The following is a 12,000-nucleotide window of genomic DNA, read 5'->3' as shown; positions in this document are numbered from 1 at the left end:
CCTCCAAAAAACACCTATGGACTAGAAGAATATCAGATAAGCCTACCACTAAAAATACATCCATAAAAGGCCCCCACACCACGTAGTATATCCTGCTGGTGGAACGCCCTCTCCTAGAAACACCCATTTATTTGACTTCTGTTCTTCCCCCCTGCCACTCCCACTCTTTGTTATTCAAAAAAAAAGAAAGAGGGGGGAAAAGCGCACCAGAGTTTGGTCTGAGCCTGGCCCAAGAAGATGATCTCAAGTGTCTCTCGGAGCATCTTCAGGTTGTTGTGTCGCCTTGCATCTGATTAACCAGATATTTCGGAGCAATGGTGAAGTGGATTTAAGCATATTTGACCCTGGCATAAAAGCCATTTTTAAAAATTCTGAAGTAGCTTCCTTAGGGAGAGGGTCAGTGGAGGTTTCTTAAGAGACGCTCTCTTAGCCTGAGCCCCTCTTGGCTGAGTGAAGCGAGGAGATCAGCACCAAAAAATGTTCATTGGGAACCCTGATGGGGGAAGCAGTATACTGGGATTTGTTCGTTGACGTTCTGGTACCTAACCATCACGTCTCAAAGCAAGTACCCCAAAACAGAGTAAAGAAGAAGTGAAAACTAGACAAGCAGCTTAGTCATGCTGGCCACATGACCTGGAAGCTGTATGCCAGCTCCCTCAGCCAATAATGTGAGATGAGCGCCGCAACCCCAGAGTCGGTCAGGGTCCCCTTTACCTTTACCTTTATGTGTGAATTTTGCCAAGACTAAAGCAATGGTATTTGGCAATTGGCAAGCAGTTTAACACAAATGGCAACTATAGGCAGTAATCAACTGCAATGATCTAATACAGGCACCCCCAAACTTCGGCCCTCCAGATGTTTTGGACTACAATTCCCATCTTCCCCGACCACTGGTCCTGTTAGCTAGGGATCATGGGAGTTGTAGGCCAAAACATCTGGAAGGCCGCAGTTTGGGGTGCCTGGTCTGGAGTCTCAAGTGCCAGAAAACAAGTATTTCTTCTCTTCTAACTGGAGAGTAAATGTGATACACAGTACTTGCTATTGCAGCAGCCAAAAGCACAGGCCGGCTGGGCCGGCTGGTTGTATGATGAGGCACAAGAGAGAGAAATGTTGATGAGTGGGAGAAAGATGAGGTTTTAGTTTAATCTGTCAATGCATAAAGTGCCCATTACAAAATAGCCAGCAGAAATCCCGCCCCCCCTTCTTTCCCCAGCCACTGCATGCTAGGACAAGCCCCACTTGCTGAATATCTGCTAGTTGTGCAGGTGATAAAAGCATTGGAGCTGGGTTAGAAAAGTTGACAGTCCTACTTAAGAACGATAGATAATGTAAATATAATATAATGTACTGTACAGTAATGTAAATATAATAACAGTGGTAATTCTCCATAATTATCAGCAGGGGGAGCCATTACTTCTGATGGAAGAGCTTTGGTGGAGGGAACGGCCTCTGATTCCTTAGCAAACTCTTGGAAAGTTGAAAAATATGCAAGGTGGGTTTCACCCTGACAAGGAAAGAAGTGGGCATCGTGAATGGGCCTGGGCTACTAGAGCAGTACAGAACAGGCAGCTTTAATCCATCCATTAGTTAATTGGATATGCTCGTCGGCTGGCCAACAAAGGTTCGTTGCAATAGACACAACTTCATCCAAATGCTGAAAAAGATGGAGGCGTTTTAATTCCTGCCTATCAGGGAGTTGCTATAGATTTGGGGAGTTGGATGGGACTTCATAGGAATGCAATAAACTGCCTTACAGTATACTGAATCAGACCCTTTGTTCATCTAGCTCAGTACTGTCTACACTGACTGGCAGCAGCTGTCTAGGATTTCAGACAAGGTAAAAAAAGGTACAGGACCCCTGGATGGTCTAGCCAATGGCAACTATCGGATTGTGGTGCTCATCTCAGTTTCAGGCCAAGGGATCCAGCGTTTGTCCACAGACAGCTTTCCGGGTCATGTGGCCAACAGGACTAAACCGCTTCTGGCGCAACGGGACACAGTGACGGAAACCAGAGCGCACGGAAATGCCGTTTACCTTCCCACCGCAATGGTACCTGTTTATCTACTTGCACTGGGGTGCTTTTGAACTGCTAGGTTGGCAGGAGATGCGGCAGAGTAATGGGAGCTCACCCCGTCGCGGGGATTCAAACTGCTGACCTTCCAATCGGCAAACCCAAGAGGCTCAGTGGTTTAGACCACAGCACCACCCACGTCCCTATTTTCAGAAACTCCCAGTCCTACCTGTAGATGCCAGGGATTGAACTTGAACTTGGGACTCTCTGCATGCACTGCAGGTGCTCTGCTGCAGAGCTGGAGGCCATCCCAAGATCATCTAGTTCAGCCCCCTACCAATGCAGGAAATGGGGCTGCATCATTGATCCACCTTCTGTTTAAAAACCTCTAGCAAAGATTAGTCCATCTCCGACTAAACGCCAGGAAGAATTGGCCTCCACAGTCACTTACGGACACACCGTTAAGACTGTGTTCATGGAAGACAATCTTCCATGCTCAGCTATGAGTAATTGCCAAAGAAGAAGAAGGACAGAACATTTTTTTTTAAGGTAGGCTAAAATGACAAGTCCATGCGACAGCTCTCCAAATATTTGAAGACTGCTCTCATATCGCCACTTAATCATCTCTTCTCCCATGCTAAACATACCTACGGTAGCTCCTTCAACTTGTTAAAAATAAGGTTTTGGTCCCCAGAGCATCTGCCATCCTCCTCTGGGCATGAAATGCACATTGTCTCCATCAGAAGCAGCCCTAAACCTGTCCTAGCCTCAGGGTAGGTAGTAGTACCTCCCCCTCCATAAAAAACAAAACAAAAGACATTTGAAGGGAATCAGATGGAATGTAAATTTAATGCATTCCACCAAGGAGATAGGGACGCGGGTGGCGCTGTGGGTTAAACCACAGAGCCTACGGCTTGCCAATCAGAAGGTCGTCGGTTCGAATCCCCGCAATGGGGTGAGCTCCTGTTGCTCAGTCCCTGCTCCTGCCAACCTAGCGGTCCAAAAGCACATCAAAGTGTAAGTAGATAAATAGGGACCGCTACAGCGGGACAGCGCCACCTCATGAGAAGAGAAGAAAAGACCCTGGTGTTGGGAAAGATGGAGGGCACAAGGAGAAGGGGACGACAGAGGATGAGATGGTTGGACAGTGTTCTTGAAGCTAGCACTGCAGGAGGCAGTGGAAGACAGGAGTGCCTGGCGTGCTCTGGTCCATGGGGTCATGAAGTGTCGGACACGACTAAACAACTAAACAAGAACAACACAGCAGGAAGGTAAACGGCGTTTCCGTGCGCTGCTCTGGTTCGCCAGAAGCGGCTTTGTCATGCTGGCCACATGACCCGGAAGCTGTACACCAGCTCCCTCGGCCAATAACGCGAGATGAGCATCGCAACCCCAGAGTCGGTCACGACTGGACCCATTAGGGTCAAGGGGTCCCTTTACCTTTACCTTTTACCAAGGAGATGGCAAACCACAAACCCCAGTTCCTGCCCCCTGAGACTCAGTCAACCAAATTAAGGGGCAGCCAACTGACCTGCTCCAAGCCCTTTAAAGAGAGATTTGTTATGCAGAAACCAGGTCTGGAAGCTTTTCAGGTCATGAAGCAAAACATGATCACCTGCTAATTGCCAGGAGTTCAAATTGCCATTAAAAGGAACAAAGGTTTCCTTAATTGTGCCAATGCAATTTAAACCTTGGGGGGGAAAGGCTACAATACTTCCTTTAAAAAAAATGCTTAGGGTGAATTTACATATGTAATTTTTTTAAAAAAAAATTAATAGAGGGAGAAGCAAGAGTGCCAGCTATACCAAATCCTTTGGAGCTATACACACATGTTGGATTGCATACATCTATGCAAAATCGAAAAGCAAATGTATACTTATTATGCAATTAAGTTGTTAATATGCTGTATAATTAGCATGTCTATTATATGATCCTTGCTTCTGTTAGACTGTGAGCTCCCTTCTATCCAAAATGTTTGACTAAAATAAGCGTATTCTCTTTGTGCTTTGTCTCTTTGAATGAGATGAGCAAACCTAACGCTTTCTTCCCTGTGTGCCGTAGCTACTTACTTTGTCACTCATAGACAGAAGGGAGATTGCTTTTCTCCCATTAGCCAGCTATTAATGTAGGAACGGTAATTAACATCTTTTTAATAAACTCATAACGCTTTCTCCTCACAACCTCCTCTGTGTAAGGGAGCCAAACTCTGATTAAAAAGTGAATGTTGTGCCTTGTTATCTTTGGAGGCTCATCAGGGAAAAGCTTAAATGGACTTTCCCATTAAATGCAGAAGACCTTGGTCTTCCCTAACACAATGACATCCTGCAAAAAGGAGGTGGGATACATGATTCTCCGCATCCTCACAATAACCCTGTGAGGTCTGCTAGGCTGAGAGAAAACGGCTGGATCGAGGAGGATGGAGTCGGTATTCAAATCTGGATCTCATCAATCCTAGTTTGACATTCTGACCACTGGCACCTTGCTGGTCCAAGTCAGAAGCTGGAAATTTGGCTTCCTCTAATTATACACCAATTTTAAAAAGCGGTCCATTTTAGCTCAAGAAATATTCGCTACTATCGGGGTGGCCTTTTATAATGATTAACTTGGTTTGAGGCCCTTTCTCCTGCTGTGAGCCCAATGTGTGATGGTCATGTGGACAGCAAAACTACAAACCTGGAATTTTGGGATCCTCTCCAAAACTGTGCTGAAGTTTTGAAGGTTTTTTTTCCTTTGCAGCATTTTGCAGTGAAAACTTTTTTTGAAGTGCCACGCAAACTGAGCAATTGCTACATCAAACACGGGTTTTGTACTTAACCTTAACTAGGTAAAGGTAAAGGTACCCCTGACCATTAGGTCCAGTTACGGACAACTCTGGGGTTTTGGCACTCATCTCGCTCTATAGGCTGAGGGAGCTGGTGTTTGTCCGCAGACAACTTCCGGGTCATGTGGCCAGCATGACTAAGCCGCTTCTGGCAAACCAGAGCAGCATATGGAAACGCCGTTTACCTTCCCGCCGGAGTGGTACCTCTTTATCTACTTGCACTTTGATGTGCTTTAAAACTGCTAGGTGGGCAGGAGCAGTGGCAACGGGAGCTCACCCCGTCGTGGGGATTCGAACCACCAACCTTCCGATCAGCAAGCCCAAGAGGCTCTGTGGTTTAGACCACAGCACCACCTGTGTCCCTTAAAACCTTAACTACAAACCACAACATTTGGGATCCCCTCCAAACTGGTGCCAAACTGTTGCGGTTGTTTTGCAATGGCCCATGTGGACAGAGGAGATAAGCCCACCAACCACCTTTGCTTCCAAAACACTGATGTACCATGGTTTGTTTGTTTTTTGTGTAGGGTTTTTTCCCATAAAACAGCCTCCCCACCTTATTTTGATGGACAAAATTAATTGCAAGAATACAGCATTATGAATGGCCTAGGATGATGCACTTGTAGGTCTTACCACCTGATGGTTTGAAAAAGGATCTTTCGATGGGCTGAAAGATGGGTTATAAATGTAAGGAAGTATGGGAGAAAGACATTTTGAACCTTTTTTTTTTTTTGATGCTCAGCACCTAGAGCTAAATTGCTTAAGGGTGAAAACAGCGAAGACATCACTTGCTTGTTCCTTGCTTGGCCTAGATAGTCAGCGAAGTGGATGACTTTCTTCCGAGCTGTAATATTCAAAGGAAGATTCAGACAGGCTGCAGTCCATCGCATTGTCCCAGATTCCTGGGAGCGTTGTTTTCTTTCTCTCAATCCCACCCAACCCGCATTATTTTGCAATTATATAGCAGTTTTGAGGGTGAGCGGAGGGTCATACAGAAACTTGTTCTCGCCTTCCCCAGAGGGCAGGAATAGATCTGAGGCACTTAAAAATTATAGGAGAGTAGATTTTGGTTGAACATTGGGAGAAGCTTCTGGAAGCTACTGGATAACTTCTCCCTCCACCACGGGAGGACTCCGAATATCAAGTTGCTGAGGATCACAGGTGGGGAAAGTGGCTGTTGCTTCTTGTGGTTCTTCTTGTGGGCTTCTCACCTGGTCGGCCACCGTGAGAACAGGGTGCTGGACCAAGTACAGTGGTGCCTCGCGTGACGAATGTCCTGCTTAACGAAATTTTCGCTCAACGAAAGGATTTTTCGAGTGGAGGTTGCCTCGCTAGACGAATTCGTTTTACGAAAAATTCGTCTAGCGAATCACGGTTTCCCATAGGAATGCATTGAAATTCAATAAATGCGTTCCTATGGGCAAAAAAAAAAATTCAAAAAAATTTCAATGCATTCCTATGGGATTTGCCAGACGAATTTTTCATTATAAGAAAAGACCCATGGAACGAATTAAATTCGTCTAGCGAGGCACCACTGTAGACCACTGGCTTGACCCACCAGGACTCTTCTCATGTTCTTAGGGTAAGAACGGTTGAAACAATGGACCAACAATGGACCAACTAGCAGGGTGAAGGGTTTACCCTCACTAAGGGTCTCATTGAACAACCATCTGTTGGGGATGCATCAAGCAAGAAAGGGGACAAAAGCGGCCTTCAAACTCTGTGGTTTTATGGTTATGTCTGGCTTGGCCTACGCATGCAATGAGTGAGGGAAGCAAGATGTAGAATGAACGGCATCCCTTCTGGTGGTCCAGGGTGCGCGCGTGCCAATTTTGTACATGTCCCCATGTTAGGATGCGGATGGCGCCATGGCCTAAACCACTGAGACTCTTGGGCTTGCCGATCAGATGGACCCAGCAGGGCTCGCCTTATGTTCTGGCCAGGGAGCCCAAACCGTAGGTGGAGTCAGAGCCAAGGACAGGTGGAGGCAACCCAGACCAGCATGGTTTCAAGCCTCCTCCTCCTCCGGCAACACTGAAACCAAGAAGGAGGAAACTGACAGCCAGGACCACCCCTGGGTTTGGCTGTAAGTAAGAAGGCAGGCAGCTAGATAGATAGTGGCAGAGCTCTGGCTGAGTTTGGTTGGACAGTGCCTCCTTTCCCCTGATGCATCAGACCAGCTTCCTCTGTGACAGAGTAGGCCTGAGTTCAAATTCTCACTCAGCCAGAAAGCTCACGAGTGCCTTGGGATCTGTCTGTCTGTCTGTCTGTCTGTCTGTCTGTCTGTCTGTCTGTCAGGGTTGTTGTGAGGATGTTGTTGTTGATGTTGTTGTTTAGTCTTTTGAGAGCCAGTGTGGTGTAGTGGTTAAGAGTGGTAGACTTGTAATCTGGGGAACTGGGTTTGCTTCCCCGCTCCTCCACATGCAGCTGCTGGGTGACCTTGGGCTAGTCACATTTCTCAACCTCACTCACCTCACAGAGTGTTTGTTGTGGGGGAGGAAGGGAAAGGAGAATGTTAGCCGCTTTGAGACTCCTTCGGGTAGTGATAGAGCGGGATATCAAATCCAAACTACTCTTCTTCTTCTTCTTCTTCTTCTTCTTCTTCTTCTTCTTCTTCTTCTTCTTCTTCTTCTTCTCCTTCTCCTTCTCCTTCTCCTTCTCCTTCTCCTTCTCCTTCTCCTTCTCCTTCTCCTTCTCCTTCTCCTTCTCCTTCTTCTTCTTCTGTCTAGATCTTCGTGACCCCATGGACCAGAGCACGCCAGGCACTCCTGTCTTCCTGAACATCTTGGAGGAATGGTGAGAATAAAGTTATCATAACAAACAAACAAACAAACAAACAAACAAACAAACAAACAAAAAAGCATATAAGTAGGTGATAGGGGTGTACTTGGCCTTTCAAAATGTCTCCACCCTAATTGTGGTTAGAGAAATTGAGCGGATCATTTCACTGATTTTCTCCAGTTGGTTTGTGGAAAATTATCCGACAGTTTCTCAAGGACTGGGAGTCACAATTGGCAACAGGAAGAGCCCATCTCTCCTTCCTTTCCTTTCCTTTCAGTTCCTCCTTTTTTGGATGCTGCTGCTGCTGCTACAAGAGGCAACAGCTGCAACCGTGTTGGCAGCTTGGCAACCCTTTTGCATCCTCCACAATGCCCAGGACCGAATGCCTTTCCACAGCCATGTGTTGGCGGTGGAGAACAGCATCTGCTTCAAAAAGAGAGGGAGAAAGAGGGAGGGAGGGAGAATGAATGGTGGAGAAGACTCATAGAAAATGATGCAAAGCAGCCTTCTTTTTTCCAGAGTGGTTGAGTTAAAACCAACCACCACCACACCCATCTCAGAAATTCTTCTGGGGCGGAGGATGCCTTCTGAGAAATTTCAGCACAACTGTAAATAACAACAACAACAACAACAACAGGGCCATCTTAAACACAAAGGTCCCTCCGGCGCCCCCTCTCTTTCCCAAAATTTAGCCTGGGGTGGAGGGCGCCGTTGGGGCTACCTGACTACAGCCTGCTGCCAGCGCTCTCACTGCTGCCCAGTGGCCTAAGGAGCAGGAGGTGCTTGTCACGCCGCCGCCTGTGCCCGGGAGTGGTGGTGGTGGGGCGGCGGGCAGCGGTGATGTGGAGGAGGCCCCTCGGGAGCTGCTCCCGCCACCACCGCTTCTGCTGCTCCCTCAAGCGACAGCAGCTCGGCGGGCAGGGGATTCCTGTGGCTGAAGGAGAGGAGGAGGCGGTGGCGGTGGCAGAGCCATAGGGCAGGCATCCCCAAACTGCGGCCTTCCAGATGTTTTGGCCTACAACTCCCATGATCCCTAGCTAAGAGGACCAGTGTGAGGGATGATGGGAACTGTAGTTCAAAACATCTGGAGGGCCAAAGTTTGGGGGTGCCTTCCATAGGGCTTAGTGGCTTGTTGCACCCCGCCAATGCTGGGGCGCCCCTGAGAGGCCGTTGCCCTGGCACAACGAGCCACTAGCCCCTATGGGAAGGACGCCTCTGAATAATAATAATAATAATAATAATAATAATAATAATAATAATAATAATGTCATACCGAAGCCATATAACAGCAGCTCTTTCCAGCCGCCCAAGGCAGAGCTTGCCATGTATTTAATGGCCAAGTTAATCACTGTTGATAGAAAGTGTTTCTTGCTTCCTAGCTGCTGTTTATATAATGCCTCTGGCCTCTGGCTGCCTCTGTCCCTTTGGGGCTGCCTGGGTTGCCTCTTCTCTTCTACTTGGCAAGAAGCTAACGAAAGGCATTAGCTCCTGTCTTTTAAAAGCAGAGTCAGGATGTTGTGATCCCAGGAGAGTGCTGATTTGGTGACCGCTGCCAGTCATTTGCGAGAGGATGACCATCATCGCATCTGCCAACCCGAGGAGGCCAGGGGGCCTGGCGTGACTTCGGCAGGGGTGGTCGAGGTTTCTCAGGTGTTCTTCGCAGGAACATCGAAAGCTACCTTCTATGAAATCAATCCACTGCTCTGTCTAACTCAGTCCTATCTGCAGTGTCTGGCAGTGAGTGACCTTTAAGAAGGATGTTGACAAGCTGGAACATGTGCAGAGGAGGGCAACCAAGATGATCAAGGGTCTGGAAACCAAGCCTTATTAGGAACGGTTGAAGGAGCTGGGTATGTTTAGCCTGGAGAAAATAATACTGTAATAATAATAATAATAATAATAATAATAATAATAATAATAATAATAAAAAAATATTTATACCACCCCCATCTGGCTGGGTTTCCCCAGCCACTCTCAGTGGCTCCCAACAGAATATTAAAAGCACAATAAATGTCAAACATTAAAAACTTCCCTGAACAGGGCTGCCTTCCGATGTCATCTAAGATTGAGAGGAGATATGATAGCCACAACCTCCTGTCAAAGAGCTCTTACTGTCAGAAAGTTCTTCCTGATGTTTAGTCAGAATCTCCTTTCTTGCAACTTGAAGCCATTGGTTCGAGTCCTACCCTCCAGAGCTGGAGAAAACAAGCTTGCTCCATCTTCCATGTGACAGCCCTTTCAGATATTTGAAGATGGCTATCATATCTCCTCTCAGTCTCCTCTTTTCCAGGCTAAACATTCCCAGCTCCTTTAAGAGCTCCTCATAAGGCTTAGTTTCCAGACCTTTGACCATCTTGGTCGCCCTCCTCTGCTCACGTTCCAGCTTTTCAACATCCTTCTTAAATTGTGGTGCCCAGAATTGGACGCAGTATTCCAAGTGTGGTCTGACTAAGGCAGAATAGAGCGGTACTATGACTTCCCCTGATCTGGACACTATACTTCTGTTGATACAGCCCAGAACTGCATTAGCTTTTTTTTGCTGCTGCATCACACTGTTGACTCATATTAAGCTTGTGGTCCACCAAGACCCCTGGTTTCTTTTCACATCAGTGGCAGATCTTGGGGTCTCAAATTTCAGCAGCGCCCTGTGTTATGCCAAGATTTTTTGGGGGGCCTCTCTCCTTCCATTCTGCATCATAGTTGTGGTACCCCAACCAGCCACACTCCATCATCATCATCATCATCATCATCATCATCATTAATTCTCCCCTAAATCTACCTCTGTTTACCTGTACTTCTGGCAAGCCAGGCGTCCCCCCATCTTACATTTGCACAGCTGGTTATTCCTGTCTAAGTGTAGAACCTTATGTATGTCCCTACTAAAATTCATTTTGTAAGTTCGGGCCCAGTTCTGCAATCTATTAAGATAAGGTAAGATATCTTTATTGTCAGTCTGCAGGCAGGTAAGGTCAGCACCAACACTTTGAATAGTGCTCGGAAACGTACTGGGAGCCAATGCAGGTCTTTCAAGACCGGTGTTATGTGGTCTCGGCGGCCGCTCCCAGTCACCAGTCTGGGAACAACGAAATTACTCGGTTGCTACATCCACTCAGATAAAGCATTCCGCATAATCCAAAATTACAAAACCTAATTAAAAACAGTAAATATAATACAAATAACAAGTAAAATAAGATGACTTCAAAGTCCAGGCTTTCCATTTAAGGCCAAAATCGCTCTAGAGAAGAAACTGTTCCTGAGACGGCTCGTTCTTGCCTGCATAGTTCTATATCTCCGTCCCGATGGCAGGAGCTGAAAGAAATGGTGACCAGGGTGCGTTGGATCTCTTGATATATCTAGTGCTTTTCTATGGCACCTGGTGGTGTAAATTTGTTCTAAGGTGGTGAGTGAGAAGCCAATAATGCTCTCTGCTGTTTTAATAATTCTACATAGCCCTGCTCTGTTCTGAGAAGTACAGCTTCCGTACCACACACATAAACCGTACGTGAGCACGCTCTGTATGGCACAGTGATAGAAGGCAAGCAGCAGCTTTTGTGGAAGATGGTTTTTCCTTAAAATATTGAGGTCATTTTGAATTCTGTCTTCTGCAGCATTGCCGGTAGCTTCCCCTCCCAGTTTGGTGTCACCTGCAAATTTAATGGGCATCCCCTCAATTACTTCATCCAAATCAAGGTGTTGAACAACAACGGGCCCAGGACTGAACCCTGCGACACCCCACTTGTCTTTTTTTTTTTTGACCATTAATGAGCACACTTTGGGTTCCGTCAGTCAACCAGCTATCTACAAATCCACCTAACAGTTACCTCATCCAGCCCACATTTTACCAGCTTCCCCATCCTCCACAAATTAGTTGCATGGTTGATGGAACAAAGGAATAACACCAATGACTAAGGGGGCAGCTTATAATCACTCTCTTGCTTGGAGAAAACACAACAACCATGTTAAATGTGTCGAATGGTCCACCTGTCATCTTTCTCATGTATTTTTAGAGCACTCGAATAACCATCTTTACGCTTGCAGTTTGCAAAGGCTAATGCCTCCTCAGTGATGCATAATGAAATGGTACCTAGGACAGGTTCTTTTCTCCCCCCTGATATCCTGTAATTTAGTTCTTCAATGGACACTATGATCCCCGCATTTATTTTTAGCCCTACTTTCCTCCAAAGGGCTCAGGGTGGTGTTTACCATCCTGCACTTTTAACATTGCAACAGCCCTATGAATTAGGTCAGGCTGAGAAATGGCAGCTTGCTCAGCAGGCACAGTGGACCCTGGGCTTCCCCCAGGAGGTGGGGGGGACATTTTTTGGCCAATGCCCGCCCCTGTCCCACTGATCCTTATCCAACTCTGACAGGTCTGCCTGTCCATCA

Source organism: Zootoca vivipara, chromosome 2 (assembly GCF_963506605.1).
Source record: "Zootoca vivipara chromosome 2, rZooViv1.1, whole genome shotgun sequence".
Taxonomy (NCBI): domain Eukaryota; kingdom Metazoa; phylum Chordata; class Lepidosauria; order Squamata; family Lacertidae; genus Zootoca; species Zootoca vivipara.
The sequence above is the reverse complement of the archived record's forward strand: the minus strand, read 5'-3'. Positions refer to the sequence as shown.